This window comes from Xyrauchen texanus, chromosome 2 (assembly GCF_025860055.1).
Source record: "Xyrauchen texanus isolate HMW12.3.18 chromosome 2, RBS_HiC_50CHRs, whole genome shotgun sequence".
Taxonomy (NCBI): Eukaryota; Metazoa; Chordata; class Actinopteri; order Cypriniformes; family Catostomidae; genus Xyrauchen; species Xyrauchen texanus.
In genome coordinates, this window is record NC_068277.1 from 56,386,290 (window position 1) to 56,408,634 (window position 22,345).

A 22,345-nucleotide genomic window follows, 5' to 3' on the forward strand; every position below is an offset into this window, starting at 1 on the left:
GGCTAAGGCAGCTCCTCCACAAGCACAGAGCAGACAGCAACAGGTGAAGACTACTTGTACCTGAGGCTAATATGTTTTAATTGGTGTTTTCCCGATGACTGCATAATTCGGGTCAGAAAGTTTGGAAGAATAAATGAATGTGGTTTCAAAGCCGCATTCCACAGCTCCTGTGTGGGAACATTTAGCCTTTAAGCCGAATGAGAGAGGAGAGTCCATTAACATGAATGAGGTGGTATGTCGAATTTGTTTAAAAACAGTGGGAAAACTTGCAATACAACTAACATATAAGCTCATCTAAAACATTACCCTCCCATCCAGTTTTCCGAGCTGGGAACAAAAACCCCAGTTGGAGATGGAAAGGGGCCTTCCCGACTTAATATGTGTTTACATTTCAATTCCAATATCTGAATATTCTTAAGAATTAAAAGTTAATTGCTCTTTGAATGGATGTACTTGCATTATATGCTATTATTTAATAATTATATCAGTTGTATAAAATAGTCTTAAAATGTCAATAATATCATTTATCGCAATTTGTGGCAGGGAAGAGGTGATCATACTCGGTCCCTTATCAGGCAAATTAAGCCTCCGAGAGGGATAAAGGCCGATGACAGACGGTGGTGCGACGAGAGAGAGAGATAGTTTACGGACATGTCCGTCATGTGTGTGTTTGTCTTTTAAGTTTATTCATTAAAACTATTATTTATATTGTCAAGCCGGTTCTTGCCTCCTCCTTTCCATTGATCCCTTTACACAATTATTTCTGGGAAAATATATAGTCTAACAAATGTAGTTATCGTGACAGGCCTACTTGCACTCTTAAAATAGGGCCCTATTTAATTAATCACACTAAATTAGTGCGTTAAATCAACTCTCTGCCTGTAAAGTATTGTGCATCATCAGGTTTTCAGGCATCAAATATAAGCCATTACATGTTTTGGAGGGTGGAGTTTTAAAGAAAGGGTGTGTGGCTAAGTAAGCAAAATGACTGAAATCACTTACAGCCTACAAAATCCTATATCTTCTATTGCATGACATGTACTGTTATTGCTCTTGAAACATTTCTATATCACTACTATGCCCTATTAAACTATGAAATATTAACGTTATGTCATTGTTACAGTAACATTCATAATGTTGGCCCACCTGTGAAGCTGTTCTCTGTTCTACTGCTGCAGCTAGATTCATAAGCATTAGCACTTCCTTTCCCTTACTAAGTCTTTATTCTTGCTCACCACCACCACCTCCTGCTTCATGGTGTGAGCTTGCCTGAGTATCACTGTGGCATCACTGTGCATGACGTTTTTTAGTGTTTGCCCATTAATGGACAACACCTCATCTCCTCTCTCTATTGTGCCCTCCTGAGCTGCCAGGCCATTGGGGAAAACCCTGTGAATCTTAAGGTAGATAAATTGTTATATTAATGAAATACAATGAATTTAATATGATTTAAGAGTAAAGTGGGTTTTGCTCATAAACTTGCTTATTCCATTGACACTGTGTTGCTAGCAATGTGCTGCCTTCAAGTCCTCCTGGAAAGTTCCTACTTACGAGTTTGGTAGTCGTAATTATTATGCAATTCAAGTGATATTGTCTCAAAGAAAATCCAAAGTTTACCACTGGTAATTAGGGCATTGTTAATGTGTGCTCATCTTACAATTATTGCGACATGACTTGAAGGCAACAGTATAGTCTTACTACAGACCTTTTGGATTCACAGCTAAAGTGCTATCCAAATACTACAGATAAATTTAAACACTAGAAGTTTTTAACTATGTACAATAAGATATATTTTGATAAAATACACAAGCTAATGAATGCATTTATGAACATTAAACATCTTTAGCCATCTGTAAGTTATAGAAGCTATTTCTGTTCTTGAAAGATGCAGTAGATAAGCTGTGGTGTGGGGGGGTTTATCAAGATATGGAGCCATCACTCACTGTAGTTGCTTTGTTCTCCAGATCAATACCTCCAGCAATGCTGAAACCCATGCCAGCTCCTTCATCTTTATGCAGAATCACAACGTGGATGTCTTCCAGTTGCTAATGGATGTTAAGAAAACAAATTCAGCCTCAAGTATTTTGTATCTGGTATGTTTGAAAACCATTTGAAGCTGTGATTATACCTAATATAGATTGTAAGCAGAATGTCCATACTCTAATCCATTTAGCACAGCAGTTGTTCTAAAAACATGCCGGCGAACAATCTGTATGTGAGAACACAGGTTTATTGCTCTATAAAGATCAGCTGCGTCATTCATGATTTCCAGATGGGCTTTTATCAGTGTGTGCTCTGTTAGCATGCTGCTGCTTAACAGGGCCAGATCATTGGCAGACACTTTATCCTCATTTGAGCTAAGAGTTGACTAAAGAAGTAGGAATTTTTTTGGCTTACATTAGATGACAGAATAAAATAGCCTACACAAATCTTAAGCATTCAAATGCAGGTTCTTGCTGTAATATTTGAAAATGTAAATAGTATTTAAACATCAAAGTATGCAGCAAGGTGCTCTGTATTTGCCAGATGTTTGGAGGCCCCTAACAGTCTGGTGACCCCTACTGGCAAATACACAATCAAGCTCTGTTTAAGTCCTCTCACCCACTACACAAGAGGAATAAAGCTATTAACATTTATAACTTTTTTATTCTTTCCTCATTTTATATCTCAAGTAATTTCTGAAAGAAATAAAGACACTTATTTCTCTGCATAACAATCTGACACTAAAAAAGCACATTAAATGCATACATTGTGTAAAGGCACATTAAATAGTGGGTATCACTCCATTAACCCAGATGTATGTAGGCCTTGCTCAAATGCAGACAGAAAAACTGGCAGAGGAATAATTATCAGGGAAACCATTGCAGATACAAAGCGGTGTAGCAGAATGCACCCCAGAGAGACCTAGCAGTACCTAACACGGCTATGGTCAGGAAGTCACAGTTTCATGTTTTTATTATTTATATATATATATAATCAAGTAAGTAATATATAGCAAGTAAGCCTCAGAATATAGCAACATGGTTTGCACAAAAAAAAAAGTAAATATGCTGCTTCTTTATGGAGAATCGATTGTTCCTTTGTCACATCTCTCATACATATTCAAGAGTTTGCAAAGCAGAATGTGGAAGTAATCAACAACAGACAATAGCCAACAACAAATACTTACTGTTTTATCAGTACTATGATTATTAAACCAGAGAGCCAAACTCACCTTTAGTGTATCTTCATCCAGATCCTTGACTTCCTGAATCATCTGCTGGATCTCCTGTGGTGGAAGGGCTGAGATCACAGATTGGACACAGACTGCTGAGGCTGAAATTAGGAGTCATTCGGGTTTACGTTCTTCCTTCTCACACTCCTCTCCTCTCTCAATAGTGCGCTCTCTCTCAGTTCAGCCAGGCTGTAGACCAGATAATAAGTGTGTTGTTTGAAATTGCTTTATATGTAACCACTCAAACTCAATTTGGGACATTGCCAAGATTGCCACATTTACAAAAGACATAGAATTCCTAGAAATACAAGATAATTTTAGGTTTTACTTGCACACGTTGCAAGCAGTTTGTTAACATCTCAAAGCATTTATCTCATGAATTATCTGGGTCAAACATGCTTGTTGGAAAATTGTGCTTCTGTAGTTTTTTCTTATAAGAATTAGTGTGAAAATAGTAGTATAAAAAAGGTCTGTTGTACATTATTAGTACAATCAAGCTATATTCCCCCTCCTGTCTTTTAAACAGGTTCCCAAATGATTAAAAACTTTGCAAGACCTTTATCATACAGCCAGTTCTCAACATGAAAGAAGTTGACATTGTTGGCTATATTCCAAGTGATCTTATCCTTTACTATCCACCTAACTCTTAAAGGAGACCTATTATGCCCCTTTTTACAAGATGTAATATAAGTCTCAGGTGTCCCCAGAATGTGTCTGTGAAGTTTCAGCTCAAAAAACCCCATGGATCATTTATTATACAATTATGTAAATGCCTCCTTTTGGGTGGAATGTAAAACATGCTGTTTTCGTGTGCCTCTTTTTAATTGCAAATGAGCTGCTGCTCCCCACCCCTGACATAGCTCTGGTCTCTGTGAATACAATCAGAGACACAGGTAACTTCAGCTGCATTAGCCATGGAATCAGCTAACACACACATTCGGAAATTGCGATACTTGCATCTTCAGGATATAAAGCTGGAACACGAACAGCATGGTACGGATCCATGCTTGAGAATAAAAACAAATTAAAATCCTGCTTTATATTGACACTCATTCACAAAGCAGTCTGGTGTAAAATAATTTGCACAAACATACACAAATGTTTTGGGGCACATTTTCTTCAAAAACAACTTGTCCACTGCGTCTTCAGTGGCTCTGATGCCGAGAGTACATGAAGACTCTTATGTTCACTTTTACAGACAACAACAGAACAAATGTAATGCTTACGAAGCTGAGACATTATTCTTCTCACTTTATCTGCTCCAGCACAGAAAAAAATGGCGGACTGTGTGTAGATCACTCAGGGGAGGATCTATGATATGAGTCCGTCACCAGTCGTGGGCAAGGCCTGCTCTAAGACCATTCATTTTGACACTCTGTTTTTGATTAATAGAAATAAGAGGTGTGGGTGGACTTTTAAAATTTTAGGGTGGTTGTGTACACACACTGCCGACTGAGATTTATGTACAAACACCATGTAAAAGTGAATTTTGCATAGGTCCCCTTTAATGCATTTTTAGGCCAACACAACATTTGCACCAAATGTAATTATTCCCAAAAGCTTTAATCTTGCAAGTGCATTTGTCTTGCATTGTTTTCAGAGATAATATACTTGGAGAAGATGCATACCTTAAAGAAAAACCCCTCTCATTGTTCTCTAGCCCTGGAGAAGTGGGGAGATTTTCAGCAGAGGAGTCTTCATCTACAGGATTATGAAGAGGTGATCCTGATGGGGCACTCCAGGAGTTTCCAAACCTCACGCAAGGGGACTGAGGCAGGGATTGCATGGACCGCATTAGAGCATTGGACACCCGGTTGCTGAAAGAATGCCCAGACTCTCCCCTTCCAAACCGCATTTAATGGGGGCATCTGAAGAGGGACTAAGGGGTAGACTCCAGGTTCTCAAGCTCACTGTATGAATCCCAGCACCTTCTGATGAACTTGACTTTTCTGGAGGACCCTCTTTTGAGCTGCTGGACCATTGTGGGACGTGGCTTTTTGAGGGAGACTTATCTTGAGAACATATGGATTCCTGCTCAGACTCAGCAGCAGGGGTAAGATCTTTTGGGACAGCTGTAGAGCCACGAATGGGTTTCTCAATAGGAATTGGCTTGCAGGGCTCTGAAATGATATTGTTTTTCTTCCTCTGAAGGATGGGGTTTTGAAATTATATTTGAGCTGAGGGAAGCTGATTTCTTTTCTTCCTCTGGAGGCTGGGTGGTAGCTGAAATTGTTGATGGAGACTGGCAGTTATCATTATTTTGTAAAGTGCTTGTGATAACCTTGGTTCTCCCTGCATTACTGTAGTCTGCAGACTGCATTCTAGCAGTCTTCTCCATAAGAGGAAGAGATGAAGTTGGGGCCAGAAGCCTGCTTGGTCTTTCTGCTCCCTCTGCATTTGAGAATGTCTCTAACAAGCTGATCTTCTGCCTAAATGATAAATTGGCTCCAGATGAAGCAGCCCTCAGACTAATCCCAAAGGTTCTGCTAGTATCCTGGCTCCAGTTGTCCGGATGTTTCAAACCCTCTGTTATCGATTTCCCATACTTGATGCTCTTCAGGCTTTGGTGTACCCATGCAGGCTTTGGAGCAACTGGGGGCCCTTTTTTGGGAGGTTGCTCAGATTTAGAGTCTGAGGTGATGTTCATTGTTTCGGAGGCTGTGCCATTAACATCATTATCCCCTTTGTGGTCACTCATGGTTTTGGAACAGTAGGACTGGTTCTCTGGGCTGTCATTGAGCTTTACCCAGGGGTCAAATTGCTGATAAGTGCTGACCTCTACAGGCGCCTGACTTCTCAGACCAACACTCTTACTCGGACTGCAAACGTGGGAAGGGGATTCTGGACCTGTAAGATAATACAATATTGTTCACATATATTTCCCTTTAATGGGCTGCAGATCAAAGAAACGCAATGTGAACTTGTGTTCGTAAAAACTACAAACCTGTATAAACTGTAACAGGTTCAATAACACAGAAAAACTGTTCTATTTTAAATTGAACATGGGACAATTATAAAAAAAATATTTAGAAAAAACGACCTTAGGAAAAAAAAAACTTAATTCCATATCAGGCTTCCAAACAGGACTGATTTTAAATTGACTCCCATTCAAGGTGTGAACATTTTTCTCTGTTATAACTCCTTTAGATTATTAAATCTACTTCCTATCACTCCACCACTCATAATTTCTATCACTCCATCACTTTCTTTCTACCTTTTCATCACTCCACTCTTTTTATTATTTATTTCACTCTATCACTTTAACACCCTAGCAACTGTATACAACCTAGCAACCATTTAGTTCACCCTAGCAACCACACATGCTCCATGCAATGCATTCAGGCATATTCAGAAAGACAAACATAAATACCAGAATCACAAATCTGACTAAAGAAAATGTGAATTACCAAGTGCACAAATACATGGCAGTTTCATTGCAAGTGTCATCACAAAACAATAAATTAATCAGTCCAGAAAGAGGAAATATGAATTTCTCCATACATTCTTAAACATAAGCCTTGAGATCTTTCTCAAAGCCCTATATAGACTGTAGAAAAACGTGATGCATGTGGAGAGACCAAAGACAGCTTCATGAGGCAATGAAAGATTCCTATAAATGCACTATTGCAGAGATATAACACATTTGAAAATTATAGTGTGGACTATTTCTAGTATCCTTTAGATGCATGATTTCACAGATGTTCTCACGCAAAACTTATGAAGAGCCTGACAATAAGGCAGGGAATGTTGGCAGTTAGACCAATCATGCATTCACTTACTCAACTACCATTTATGAGCAATGCAACACTCTCAATGAGAAAACCTCCTACTTGTACGTATATTGGGCATATTGCCTGAAAAAGAATACAACAGTTCAAAATGTATAATGTAGATTAAAATCTCTCTCATTTTCTGTCATCACACAAAAAATTACTGTGAAAAAAGTAATTTGAATATCATACTGCATTATGGGAAACAGGCGCGAGGCCAGGGCCTGAGTGGCTCTAGTCCACCAACATTTACGGCTGGTCCACCCAATCAAAACTGCAGGAATATACTAACAGTTTGCAAATAAACAGAAACTGCATTTTGAATGCAAAATAGCCCACATGCAAGATAATCATCATATTCCTGTTATAAATATAGTTATAAAAATGTGTTTTAATTTAAAATAAAAAGTTTGATATGATTAATGTGAACTGAAATGGGTTGCAGTGTGCTTCTCACGAGTTGCTCATTTTCTCTGCACTGAGCAGCTTTATACAGTCATGCCTGTAAACAGATCTCTTAGCACCAAGATAATTTATCCACGCTTTGTCTCACTTAATTTATTATTATTAATTTATGTGGTAGATGTTTCAGAAGATTACATGGCAGGGTATGAAATTAGTGGGAAGTTTTGCTCGTCCTCTTCCCGCAACTGTGGCAAGGGATCTGTAAGATGTCTCGGAAAGACCAATGACAAAAAACACAGTTAGACACAAATACTCACGTTTGAATAAGCACACTTGATTATATTTTGAAAAACATGAAAGAAAAGACAAAGATGTGTATGGAGCTAAAATCATGAATAAAGTCTTTGAAGCATAAAAGCATGTGGAAATTATTCTAATAAAAAAATGAATGCATTGTATTATCAGTGCTTATATATTTATATATTTTTTTATGCAGTATTAATATTATAATTATCATTAGCCTATTGTTATTATGAATAACATCAGTTATTATTATTAAACAGATTAAGATATTGTGAGTAATGTGACCATGCAGTTTAATACTTAAAAATGCCTTAATAAATAATTAAAATATGGTTAACAGAGGAGATTAGAGTGAGAGAATGTGCAATGAGAGATTCCCTCTTTCTCTCTCTCTCTCTCTCTCTCTCTCTCTTTTCATCCTCCTCTTCTTTCTTCCTCCAATGGCTGGTTACATATAGTCTTTTACAAGGCAGTAACAAATTGCATGCTGCATAATGGCAGTAAAGCTACAAGTTCACAGTACACTAAACTCTAACCAGATGATTTATGCATGTTTAGACAGGTCTATGAGTAGATTAATACTGATGTCTGTCATTTTATATACTGTTCTGTGAGCATTTTGTTCAGTTTCCAGGCTAGGCTACGTGAGAGCCCCTTATGATTCACTTTGGATACGTTCGCGTTACCTGGCTTATGATGCTTTTGAGAAACAATGCTCATTGTGCAATACTTGATGGAGGGAACGAGACGTTGTGTCGAAGAAGCGACACTAGGGGTCTCTCTTGAGAGCCTTGTGCATCTCTGAACTTGAGAAAAGGCCAATGAGAAATTGGCAGACAGAATTTGCATGTCCCTCCCCTGGACATACGGGTATAAAGGGAGGGAGTCATGCATTTGTCCATTCAGGTTTTGCACTGAGGAGCCGAGAACGAGGTTTGGTCATAACAGTGGCTCGGTTCAGCATCGTGGCCGGGAGGACTCCATCAGGGAATGGAGGTTACAATAGTAACCTAGATGTTCCCCGTCTGTCACTCACTTCAACGTTGTGTTGAAGAAGCGACACTAGGGTTCCATATTCAATCACGCCATGCGCTAAACCGTGTACGTGCACTGCTGATGCGGGTGCGGGCAGGAAGTTGAGTGCCAAAGCGACAGGCTGCGTCAGACTGCACGTTCCCTTCCCCAATGGCCCATAAAATCATCATAAACTTTTTAGCTTCCTGGTTCCCTGAAGGGGGGAACAAAGCAACGTGCCAAGCATGGGAGCAGGCTGACCAGCCGCGCCTTTTCTCTCTCTCTATGTTTCTCGCATAGAGTCAAAGTGGCTGGGGCCATCTTAACGCTATCACACGCATCGGGGAAGGCGTTCCTTTCCAACTCCTATTCTTTCAGGGGGAAAAAACTCTGCAGAGACCACCATCTGCCCAGGCTGGGGGGAGGTAAAGAGTGGTGGAATACATCACATGGGTTTTCAGGCCACATGTGGGAATGGCGCTGTGGTAGATCCTATCCACTGCGAGGAAGGAGTTGCTACAAGCACGGCGACCGGTGGGCCGCAGGGACTGCCCAAGGGAGATGCGGGTCCGTCCGTAGGGGGACCGTACCGCGGAAAATACACACAGGGGGAATAATCCACACAGGGGCCCGTCCTGTGGAGCACCTATTCTAGTACAGAGTAGTTTCAGTACTCGTAGTGGGTCTGGTTGGGCAATTCCTCCGCTGAATTCGCGGACCAGAGGGCTAGGGAGGAGTCATCCAGGGAGCCGAGTTAGTGGGATCTCCTGGGATAGGAGCGAACATGATCACCTCTGTGGAGGTGAAAGGCACTAGGTGCAAGTGGTACACCCTATCAGTTGTTTCCGTGTTACAGAGTTCTACCGGCTCGGACCTGAGAAAACACGGGACGAGACCGACTCAACCCTGAGATTGTAAAATCTCGTCATTGGCCAGTGCTCATGAGGTTGCCACACTTCTCGTCGAGTGTGCTCGAACCTGCAAGGGGCGGGCACGGCCTGGGTGTGATAGGCCAATGCTATGGCATCAACAACCCAGTGGGAAAGCCTCTGTTTTGAGACAACGTTCCCTTTCTGCTATCCAGCAAAGCAGACAAAGAGCTGCTCAGAAGAGGTGACACGAGTGTCTGCCGGACTGCACTCCAGGCAGGTGTCACTGACAGAGAACGCTTGCAGGTCCACAACCCTTATGATGGAAGCGAGCAAAATCAGGAGGGCTGTCTTCAAGGAGAGGGCTTTGAGATCGACTGATTCTAGCGGCTCGAAGGGGGGTCTCTGAAGGCCCGAGAGGATCACTGAAAGATCCCAGGAGGGGACTAGTCTTGGCCAGGGAGGGTTCAACCTCCGGGCACCTCTAAGGAACCTGATAATCAAGTTGTGCTTACCGAAGGACTTGCTGTCCCCTGCGATGTAGTGGGCTGCGATAGCGGCTACATACACCTTCAAGGTGGAGGGGGACAGCCTCCCCTCCAACCTCTCATGCAGACATGAGAGCACTGACCCGACTGCGCACCTCTGCGGGTCTTCGGAAGAGCACCAATTCGCGAACAAGTGCCACTTTAGGGCGTAAAGTTGCCTGGTATAGGGAGCACAGGTATGGTTGATCATGTCTACGACAGCAGATGGTGGGCCAATTAAATCTTCCGCATCCCATCCAGGGGCCAGACGTGGAGGTTCTAGAGGTCTGGACGCGGATGCCATGAGGGTGCCCCGTCGCTGAGAAAGAAGGTCCTTCCTCATGGGAATTCGCCAGGGAGGGGCTGTCACGAGGAGCACGAGATACGAGAACTATAGTCCATATTATTAGTTGAAATTTAATGTAATTAATATAATAACGTTCTGATTCTTATGATTCTAATTTGTCTAATGATACAGTTGTCATTTAATTGTAATACATTTTAGAAATACTACTGTAAAATACACTGTGAAAGTCATGTAACTATTAGTCAGGAATTTTATGTAAACACACCATAAACATTTTTACAGTGTGACTATATAGCCCTACCTGGCAGTTGCTTTGAGAAGACAGCAGATCTTCCTCTTTAACTGGTGAACCTCGACTCGCTGCTTTCCTGACTGGTGATATCCTTTCGTCTGCAGTACATCTGTGGCTGGGTTGTTGGTCCTTGCCTAGAACTCTTCACAAGACCTGTAGCCACATCTAATGGTTGTTGGAGAAAATCTACTTTTAAGTTAAGCTTCACTGCTGAATGTAAAAAAAGGACTGTCCATGCTCTGTACTCCGGGCACGTGCTCAGATTCTACGAGAGATTGAGTGGTGGCACTTGCTGGTATAACTCGTTGGCTATAAGCACCCTCACTACAGGATCTGATCATGGGTTTTTGTGCTTGTCTACAAGTCAACTGGCTTGTGCTCTGCTCTAGACAGAGGACACACTTCTGTCTGCTGTGGGAACAGGCATCTTATCTCCTTAGACCTGATATCAGACACTAATTTATTTATATGCCTAATTTATTTTCTTTACTGTAGAACCACTACTGACAATTTCATTTTTAATTTCAAGCCCTAGATGACTGTGCAGAAAACAAACAATTAAGCTGACAAATTTAAACAAGCCTTTGAGTCTTGAGTCATGATGTAAAAGTCTCAAGTAACAATGAATACGATTTGAGTCATGTCTCAGATGGACACCAGGGACTGGATTCACTAAAAAGTTCTTAAGAGGAAAAAAAGAATAGAAAGTTCTTAGGAACATTCTCTCAAACTTCTCATAATTAATTCTAAGTGCATCTTATGGACATAATATGGAGTTTTGTGTTCCTTGCCACAGTTGCTTTCGGCTTGCTCACTGGTGTTCTAAATACAATTATTATTTCATTATTTCATTATTTTATACACAATTTATAATAATATTTAATCAAATTACAAAATGATGACTAAGACTTTATAGATATAGCAGTTTCATTGTCTGTTAATGCACGATTTTCTGTGAAGCTGCTTTGAAACAGTGTGTGTTGTGAAAAGCGTTTGAATTCACTTGCACAATTTGTCACCACATTAAAGGGGGTCATGTCATGAGAAACTAAATTTCTCTTGATATTTTGACATATAAGAGGTCTTTCTTCTATAAAAACTAGGGATGGGCGACATTGTGTCGAAGAACCTTGCGCATCTCTGAACTTGAGAAAAGGCCAATGAGAAATTGACCGAGAGAATTTGCACGTCCCGCCCCCAGACATAAAGGGAGGGAAATATGCATCTGTCCATTCAGATTTTTCCTTCAGAGCAGAGCGGTTGTGTGATCAGCGAGCTGTATTCACTGACTGTTCACTCATCTCTACAAGAGCGTATGCTGTTGGATCTACAGCGCATATCAGCGGCTTTGTCTTTTCTCTGCTCAACAGTGCAGCTTTGCCCCTGGGCACTTCGACAGCGGTGTTAAAAGTGAATATTTTCCTAAAAGAGTTTATTTTCTCTAAAGGAGCAATACACAGTGGCGTTGAACATCCTTTTCAGGACGCGTCTTTATAAAGATGCCCTTCCGCCCCTGTGTAGTTCCTGGATGCGGTCGAGTTCTCTACGCTCCTGACAGTCTCAGACGCTGCCTCGTGTGTCTGGGCAGCAATCACACCGAGGCAGCCTTTGTGGATGGTTTGTGTTCTCACTGTGATAACCTTACCATGGCAACGTTGCGGTCATGGCTTTCCTTCCTAAAGAGGAACGCCACTCCAGCCGCCCTCCACGTTGCTCCTTCTTCCCACGGAATTGAGGACAACCCGGCTGGCGATGGAGGCGATTTGGGGATGGCAGCGGGCTCAGTTTCGCCGGGTAGATCCCCACGAACCACCCGCCCCCCCGGCACACTCTGTGACTTCCACGGGGTGACAGCAGCTCACCTCACGGCCAGTCTGTTTATCCCCTTGAGCCCCCCAAACTGGATGATGAACTCACCGCTGCATCGGTGAGTGTTCTGCCATCTGACGCGGAAGACTCGATTGGGCTTCCACCCTCGGGTCGGCACGCCCAGTCTGAGACTGACGCCCTGATGGCCGACTTGCTTGCCCGGGCCTCCATCAGCATGGGGTTGGACTGGAACCCTCTGTCCTCTCCACAGCCTTCACGGCTAGATGACTGGTTCCTCTGGTCTGGGCGCCGCACACAGCCATACCCCCCCCCCGGTTCCTTTCTTCCCAGAGTTGCATGATGAGCTGACGAGGTCATGGAGGGCACCTTTCACTGCCCGCAACCGACCTCCTCGCTCATCCACTCTCACTACTCTCGACGGCGGAGCGGCTTACGATCCACCTGTGTCACGAGAACGCCGCCACCTGGCGGTATCACCCGATACTCCCCTCCAAGGCCTGTAGGATGATGTCATCACTGACCTCCAAAGCCTACAGTGCCACTGGACAGGCCGTCTCCGCCCTGCATGCCATGGCCCTCCTGCAAGTTCACCAGGCCAAGACACTCAACGATCTGCACTTAGGTAGTCCTGACCCCGACGTGTTGCAGGAACTGTGCTCCGTAACCGACCTCGCCCTCAGGCCACCAAGATCACAGCACAGACACTCGGGCAGCCGATGCCCACCCTCGTGGTCCAGGAACAACACCTCTGGCTGAACCTGGTCGAGATGCGGTATGTGGACAAGGGACGCTTCCTCAAGGCCCCTGTCTCCCAGTTCGGTCTCTTCAGCGACACCGTAGAGGACTTCACCCAGCAGTTCTCAGTGGTGAAGAAACAGACGGAGGCCATGCTCCGTCTACTCGCCGAGGGCGTCCTCCTGCGGCTTCCAGAAAACACGCAGCTCTGGCCCAACCTGGGCCCTGCTGTCAGCCCCAGCGTCGAGCGCATCTGCAGGAAGCGCATGGCCGTCTCCCGAACGTCCTCGAGGACCCGGATGACCCAGGGAATGAGACGTTTGCTCCGGAGCTGGTAAGCAGACCACTCCATCCCCCAGTGGAGGGCCGGGAGGAGAATCTTCAGTTCAGTTTGTTTTCTTTGCCAGACCCCCTTAGAGTTGTGGTACCTACATTCTCAATAAAAGAGCAATTTCCTCTTTCTCTGGGTCACCTGGTGCACAAATGCCATTATCAATGCAAATTCCCCTGAGGTAGGACCTTCTTTCTCAGGGACATGGCACCCTCTGGTCTCCGTGCCCGGACCTCTGGAGCCTCCACGTCTGGCCACTGCACGGGATGTGGAAGATCTATGTGGCTAACCACCTGCCTTCGTAGACACGATCAACCAAGCCAGAGCTCCCTCTACCAGGTAACTTTATGCCCTGAAGTGGCGCTTGTTCACAAATTGGTATTCTTCCCGGTCTGAAGACCCGCAGAGGTGTGCAGTCAGGTCAGTGCTCTCATTTCTGCAAGAGAGTTTGGAGGTGTATGTAGCCACTATCGCGGCCCACCACGACACAGTGGACAGCAAGTCCTTGGGTAAGCAGGACTTGATTATCAGGTTCCTTAGAGGCGCCCGGAGGTTGAACCTTCCCCGGCCAAGCTTGTTCCCCTCCTGGGATCTCTCAGTGGTCCTCTCTGGCCATCAAGACTCTCTCCTTGAAGACGGCCCTCCTTATTGCACTCGCTTCCATCAAGAGGGTTGTGGACCTGCAAGCGTTCTCTGTCAGCGACACCTACCTGGAGTTCGGTCCGACAGACACTCATTTCGTCCTAAGACCGTGACCGGGCTACGTGCCCAAGGTTCCTACGACCCCCTTCAGGCACCAAGTAGTGAACCTGCAAGCGCTGCCCCGGGAGGAGGCAGACCCAGCTATTTCGTTGCTCTGTCCGGTACGTGCCTTGTGTACTTATGTAGACTGCACGCAGAGATTTAGACGTTCTTAGCAGCTCTTTCTCTACTTTGGTGGACAGTGGAAAGGGAACGCTGTCTCCAAACAGAGGCTTTCCCACTGGGTTGTTGATGCCATAGTATTGGCCTGTCACACCCAGACCATGCCCGCCCCCTTGCGGGTTCGAGCACACTCGACGAGAAGTGTGGCATCCTTGTGGGCACTGGCCAATAGCACCTCCCTTGCAGACAAATCCAGAGCAGCTGGCTGGGCAACACCCAATACCTTTATGAGATTTTACAATCTCAGGGAACTCTGTAATGCAGAACAACTGGCCAGGTGTACTGCTTTCATTTAGTGCCTTTCCCCTCCTCTGAGGCGATCACGTGCGCTCCTACCCCAGGAGACCCCACTAGCTCTGCTCCCTGGATGACTCCTCCCTAGCCCTCTGGTCCACAAATTCAGCGGAGGATTTCCCCGACCAGACCCACTACGGGTACTGAAACTACTCTGTACTGGAATAGGTGCTCCACAGGAAGGGCCCCTGTGTGGATTAATCCCTCTGTGTGTATTTTCCACGGTACGGTCCCCCTACGGGTGGACCCGCGTCTCCCTTGGGCAGTCCCCACTGCCCCCCGGTCACCATGTTGTAGCAACTCCTCCCTCTCAGCATGTAGGATCTACCACCACGCCATTCCCACATGTGGCCTTAAAACCCATGTGAAGTATTTCGGCACTCTTTACCTCCCCCCAGCCTGGGCCAGTGGTGGTCTCCGCAGGGTCTTTTTTCCCCTGAAAAAATAGGAGTTGGAAAAGAACGCCTTCCCCGATGCGTGTGATAGCGGTAAGATGCGGCCTGCTCCCATGCTTGGCATGACGCTTTGTTCCCACCTTCGGGGTTCCAGGAACCTAAAAATGTATGATGATTTTATGGGGCGTTGGGGAAGGGTACGTGCAGTCTGATGCAGCCTGTTGCTTTGGTACTCAACTGCCTGCCCGCATCTGCATCAGCAGCGCACCTACACGGTTCAGCGCATGGTGTGATTAAATATGGACCCATAGTGTCTAGGTTACTATTGTAACCTCCGTTCCCTGATGGAGGGAATGAGACGTTATATCCTCCTGGCCACAACACTGAAACGAGCCACTGTTATGGCCGAACCTCATTCTAGGCTCCTCAGGGCAAAAACCAGAATGGACAGACCATATTTCCCTTCCTTTATACCCATATGTCCGGGGGCGGGACATGCAAATTCTGTCTGCCAATTTCTCATTGGCCTTTTCCCAAGTTCAGAGATGCATGAGGCTCTCAAAAGAGACCCCTAGTGTTGCTTCTTCGACACAATGTCTTGTTCCCTCCATCGTTTTACTAAAGTAACATTGTTGTAGCCATGGTTAATTGTGTGGTAACTATGTTTTAACTAAATACCATGGTTAAACTATAGTTACTGTAGTGAAATCATGTTATGGTTAAACAAAACAGAAGTTTATAATTTACTGTTTAGGCTCACAAATGTAAAAAGATATATATATAATGACTTGAATTCTGGCAAAAAAATTATATTTTAAATTACCCATTTTATTGGACTTGAAATTATTGGTATCAGATCAAAAAGAAAATAAGTGGCATCGCACATCTTTAATAAAAACATACTCTTATTGCAAGTTTTGAAATGTAAAGCATTTATTGAAACCAAGATGCAAAAATCATCTCATTCTCTACTTCCGCGACTACCGTACGTCACTACGGATTAGTACACCCCAAAATTATTATTCTCTCATGCTTTACTCATCTTTAAGGGGACATATTATGCAAAATCCACTTTTTAAATTTTTTTGACAACCACACAATATGGTAAATGACCATCTACTCATTTCTTTCCTTTCCCCATCAATAAAAACCAGTGTCTCAGAATGAGCTGTTCAGGTTTGCAGATCCTTATGGCATCAAAAGGGGAAAGGTACCGCACACTGCTGGCGAAGAGATCCGCACGAGTAGCTTAGATCTGCCCTCATTAAAACCTGAGCGAGCAGCAAATACCGCCATATTTATCTCCTTGCTAGAGTCACTTGAGCTAACTCGGACTGCTTCATCAATGATGGTCAACACAAGGTTGAATTTGCTTCAAAGCTAAGGATCAAGGATGGATCAATACCAACTCACTGTGACCCAATGTCAAATTTGTAAGTAGTAAGTTTCGCACTTTATATTTTTTAATGTTTGCAATTTGGCTTTCTGAATTTGCCTGTGTGCACGTTGCGCGAAAAACGCTTGTTGAAAAAAAACATTGTGCTTTGTTTAAAGTAGAAACTAGACCCTACTTTATTCCATAACAATGAAGCTGTAGCTCTGTTTCAGTTACGATATAAACTGATTGGCGTCCTCCACAGTCCTGCTTGAGTGGTCATGCAATGAATATTTTCAGTTAAATAAAACCGGTCATTATTTCAACAATGATTATGAAACAATAGTGGTATTTCAAAAACTATAGCCGTTTTTCATATTTCATAACACGACCTTTGTTATGCACAATACAGTAAGATGATTGACTTAGTGTGTTCCCCATGTTATTTGCATTGTTGTTGCCAGGGTGTCCATGGCAACGGCAGGAAAGGCACAGCACAATTCCAGAAAAGCTCCGTGCGAGAGGGACCAAGGGGACTACAGCATCAGACGTAACAGCAGGCCGGGCCTCGCGGTGGGGTGAGTCTAGAGACATCGAAGCACTTACCTGGCTGGGACGGGAGAGGAGGTTTTCCATCCTCGTGGCCCCTGGAGGCCGACGGCTTAGGGGCGGGCTTGTGCCACGGCTGGGCGTGTGGAAGCGGGAAGACCAGGGTCAGGACTACCGTCGTGTAGTTCTCTGAGTGCCTTGGCTTGGTGCACTTGCAGGAGTGCCATGGCATGCAAGGCGTAGTCGGCGTGTCCAGCTGCGCTGTAGGCCTTCGCCGTCAGGGACGACGTCAGCCTACAGGCCGTGGACGGGAGCCATGGGCAGTTCTGCCAGGTGGAGGCGTTTTGCGGGCATAAATGCACCGCGACCGCTTGGTCCACCTGGGGAATCGCCAAGTAGCCCCTTACCGCTCCTCCATCGAGGGTAGTGAGAGCGGAGGAGCTCTCGGATCGCGTGCGGGCAGTGAAAGGTGAGGGCATCAACCATCCACGAACGCCGACTCCACGTGGGTGGCACCCAGACACGAGAGGCAGTGATCGTGGCCAACCAGGAAATACACACAAATGGAAAGACATCTTAAAAAAGACGCTTCTCGTTTGCGCCACTCTTTTAGAGAAATATCACTCTTTTATTTGTATTTATATATATATATATATATATATATATATATATATATATATATATATATATAAACAAAATTATTCACTGCTTGGATTTTTTCTCTGCTGCTAAAGCGCCCAAGCGCACAACATGTGCGAGGGGGAAACCACTGGGAAGTGCCAGAGTTCCAACAGCTTGAAAAGATGAATAGAGGCGGTAGAGGAATTCAGCTCTGTGACTTGCTCTCTCTCAGATATCTAATGTGTATTTGCTGCATCACTCCTTTTATACCCGTATGTCCGGGGGAGTGGCATGCAAATTCCACACATCAATTTTCATTGGCCTTTTCTCAAGATCAGAGATGTCTGAGCACCGCAGGAGCGACCCCTAGTGTCAACTCACTGACACAACGTCGAGTGAGTTACAGATAGGGAACATTTAATAAAATTAACACAGAGGGTGGAGGATGAGTAGAAAAATTCTTCAGATTTTTGTACAGACCTCTACGCTTGCCACTTGACAGTCTGAAGCCCACAGGAGATGACCCCAGTGGCAGCAGAGGCATCTGGAAGCCCTCCGTGACTATGTTTGTAGTGCTGTTGGTGCTCAGGAGGTGTCCTCACCCCTGTCCAAAGAGGAATTGTTAAGTGGACTGGAATTGTTTGACATCTGAGTGTTAGTTGTTATGCTGTGCACCATGGAGTTAAGGATGCCGGGACAGCCGTCTGTTAGAAGGGGCAGTGTAGCGTCCCAGCATAACTGTGTACATGGATGTTATCTGCTGTTCTTAATCTGCAAAGGATTAAGGATACTGTAACTGTTGTTTTGTCATGATCCAGCAAAAGTGGTTTTGGTTGAATGCTTTTGTGAGCTGTGTTTTTTTCTGAATAAAGAGCTCCTGTGTTCAGAATCTATCTCTCCTGTCTTCATTGAGACATTACATGTAGAGATAAATATATATAGAAAAAAATACTAAATACAAGCTTCTATTACCACATACTTTTTATCAATCAAAATATTTATATTTGCTAATACCCAAGGAGAAGTTGGAAACACAGCACTGGGGACAGGCCAAAAGGGACCATCGTAAAGAAAGTCATGAAAAAATAAGTTACTAGATTTCTGCTTATGTGTTAAAAAAAATTGCCTTTAATAACATGTCGGAAAAGTTAGCATAAAACGGTCCATTGTTTAAGTCACATATTACATATATGTTAAAGGGAACCTATAATGCCCCTTTTCACAAGATGTAATTTTAATCTTTGGTGTCCCAAGAATGTGTTTGTGAAGTTTCAGCTCAAAATACCCTACAGATAATTTATTATACCATGTTGAACATGCCCATTTTTGGGTGGGAATAAAAAATTAGTGTTTTTTGTGTGTGTGTGTCTTTAAATGCAAATGAGCTGGTGCTCCCTGCCCCATATCCAGAACAGGGTTTTGACATTTTTGCTTCAGATAACTAGACATCATAAGCAATATGACTGACAGCGAAAATAGTAGTGTTCAGCTCTATATGTTTGAACTGGAGTCAGACACTGATGATGGAGAGACTCCGTCAGAAGTAACAACTTTGAGAATGAACTAGGAATTTTCCAAATGGTTTTGTGATAAATTTATTTATTTGTTGTAGAGTTTTTTCAACAGTTTTGCAACGATGTATGACCAACACACACACACAAATACTGTTACAACGTTCGCTATGTGCTTTAACAAAACAACACACACAAACATACATGTCCGTCGGCAGTGTCCTTCAACAGTCGTGGCTAGGGCCTGTACAAAGTGATGTCACTTCGTACAGAATCTGCTAACAGCTTGTTCTGAGACAGTGCTAATGATTACTGAGAATTAAGAAAAAAGGACTGGTGGATTTTTACCATTTATATATGGTTGTCTACACACACTGCCAACACACATTTATGGTCAACACCATCTCAAAGTGAATTTTAATGATGGACCCTAAAGACACCGATTTCACAGAATGACACACATAATGATTACAAAACTATATGTGGGCTAATTATGTAGTAAACTCATTTGAGTATTTAAGAAAACTTAAAGGTTTTCTTAAATACTTGAGGTAATTTACAAGTATTTATAAAGTAATGCATAAATATAATAAAGCTGCAATGGCGAGTAACATGCTCAAATTTCAAACCTTCACATACGGACAGCAACTCTCTCAATTAGAACACAAACATTCATGTTAAGTGTAGTTTATGAAACGCATGTAAAAACGAAGAAAATTGTAAAATCCCATCGTCATGACCTTGACGTTTTTTGCAAGACCCATTTTTGAACCGTAGTTTAAAAAATGTTCTAAGTTGACGTGGGAAAGAGCTTTGCGATGTTCACATTACCATCAGAGCATGTCTACATACACATTAAAAAGTGGTAACCTGAAATTAGCTATTTATGGTTAACCCTAAAAAATTGTTTTGTTGGTCATGTTGTACACTTGACTCTTTAATAAAAAAAAAGAAAGGAAAATACTGCTTTCCATGATATATTTTTTTAAATAAACTACTGTACATAGCATGCACAACAACTTTAGTTTACCATTCAGTAACGCTAAATCATGCAACAATCTTTAACCTGAATTTCAATATTAAAATTATTTTTGTTTAATTCTTAGAGCTCTAAAAAGCAGTCCAGATTCCATGTGAGGGAGCTCCAGACTTCCTGTTGCCGTAAAAGCCTGCGGTGGTGTGGGCGTGACACGGGAACAGCTCTGGCCTCTTCATAGTGATGGTATCCAAGTCTCTGATCCAGTACGGGTGAACGCCTAAAACCATGTGGACTCGTGAAGTTACATAAGACAGTGTCCTCTAGATGTTGGATAATGGACACAGTTGGACAATGTAAAAAAAACATGGACAAGTGAGAAGGTTTCAGTTTACTGTTGTCAAGCAAGAGTAGGATATAATATGCTATAATATTTCAGGAGGAGGAAAACCAGTGTTTGGATCTTTTGGGAGAAAATCCTTAAGAGCTAATGATGGATAAAATCAAGTCACGCAAATCACAGTCAGTGTGAACGCACCTTTATGGTGTGTCCCAACACACTTCAATTCAAGCACTGTGTGTTGTGCATTCATGCAAGTTTCTCTTACTGGTGGAGCTCTTGCAGGACGTTTCTTTACAGTGTGGATCCTCGCTCTCATTTTCACAGTTCTTGCTGTCATCTTCTGATACTCGAATAACTGGCAGCTACAAATATGCACATTGTTAGAACTTCTTGTCATGTATTTTATTGTATTATGTTGGAAATATCTTGGAAATTGGGCTAATTGGTATGATGGTAGGCTATATCCCTTGTAACTATAGTTCTATCAGGAAGACTCGCAGACTTGAGTGAAATTTATGATGACATTTATTTGATCAATATAACAGAAATGTAATGTCTCTCTTTGGCGTGAGCCCCGTCTGGCAGTCCGAAGAAGTTGTACTCAGAACCGTCATATCCTGCCGGAGATAGGAGGCAGGGGCGAGGAGCCTACCCCTGTGCAGGATGGGACTCAACTGGTGGTGGTGTTGTGGTTGAGGTTGCCGTGTTAGCACATTGAAACAGCAATGTGATACATTGTGAACAGACTTATGAAGCAATGGCTTACATGTGATTGGCTAGGAGTTAACTAGCTAATTTTGCAATGATGTACAGCTACTAGTCTTCCCGCTAGAACTATGTTGCGCTTACATTCCATGTATCATGTGTCAACGGTAGAGATTTTAGTATACCGTTTATACTACAGTAGATCTGTGTGTCAATCATGTGTCAGTGACAAAGGAACATGAAGTAATGCAAAAATACATACTTGGTATGTATCACACGTCCCACACAAGTCAAAATGAGGAAGAATTGTGTAGTTGTAGTTGTTTATTTGTTTACTGTTGCCAAGCAATGTTACAATATCCGCATTAATGCAGGTCAAAGGTGTGCATATATTGTATATTTTGCAACAGCTTCAAATGTGGCTCATTGAAACAGAATTATTTGAAACTAGCCAATCTATTAATATTAGTTTTATTGTTTTGACCCTTTTGTTTTTACTTATATTACTCTCACATAACATTAGGTAATTTTTGTACAGTACTTCCATGGTTGTATCTCTCTAAACTTTAACAAATTAAGTAACCAACAAATATAATTTTTCCCCACCTTCAAGTTATTGTTGTTTCCCATTGTCTCCTTTTCTCCATAACTGTAGCCAAACTCGTCTGATTTATTGACATTTGTGAAGAGTGCACAAGGAGGGAACTCCTGCAGTACATACAAGACAAAACAACCAATAAACTTTGTGAAATTGTACAAATTGTACAGCCAAGGAAGGCTGAGCCACGGGCACTGGATCGTTAACTGTGGCAGGCATGGGCATTGATAATCCATGAGGAATGGTGTTCATGGCCAAACATACCAACATCAGTGGGGGATCCATTCACTTTAGAAGACAAACAACGAGGTAAGCTCTGTGGTCTTCAGAGTATGGACTCAATCGCAGGGTTTATTGAAAGAGGGAAAGGACTAGAGGTGTAACAAACAGGTGAGGCAATCCAGACACGGGTATGAAACGAACAGCACGTGAGTAAACTCCAAACGGAAATATAACA

At 43.1% G+C, this 22,345-nt stretch overlaps 1 pseudogene; it reads right to left on the reverse strand.

Moving 5' to 3' along the window:
* Positions 1-1,129: 1,129 nt before the first annotated feature.
* Positions 1,130-22,242, reverse strand: LOC127655557 (pro-interleukin-16-like; annotated as a pseudogene).
* Positions 22,243-22,345: the final 103 nt, after the last annotated feature.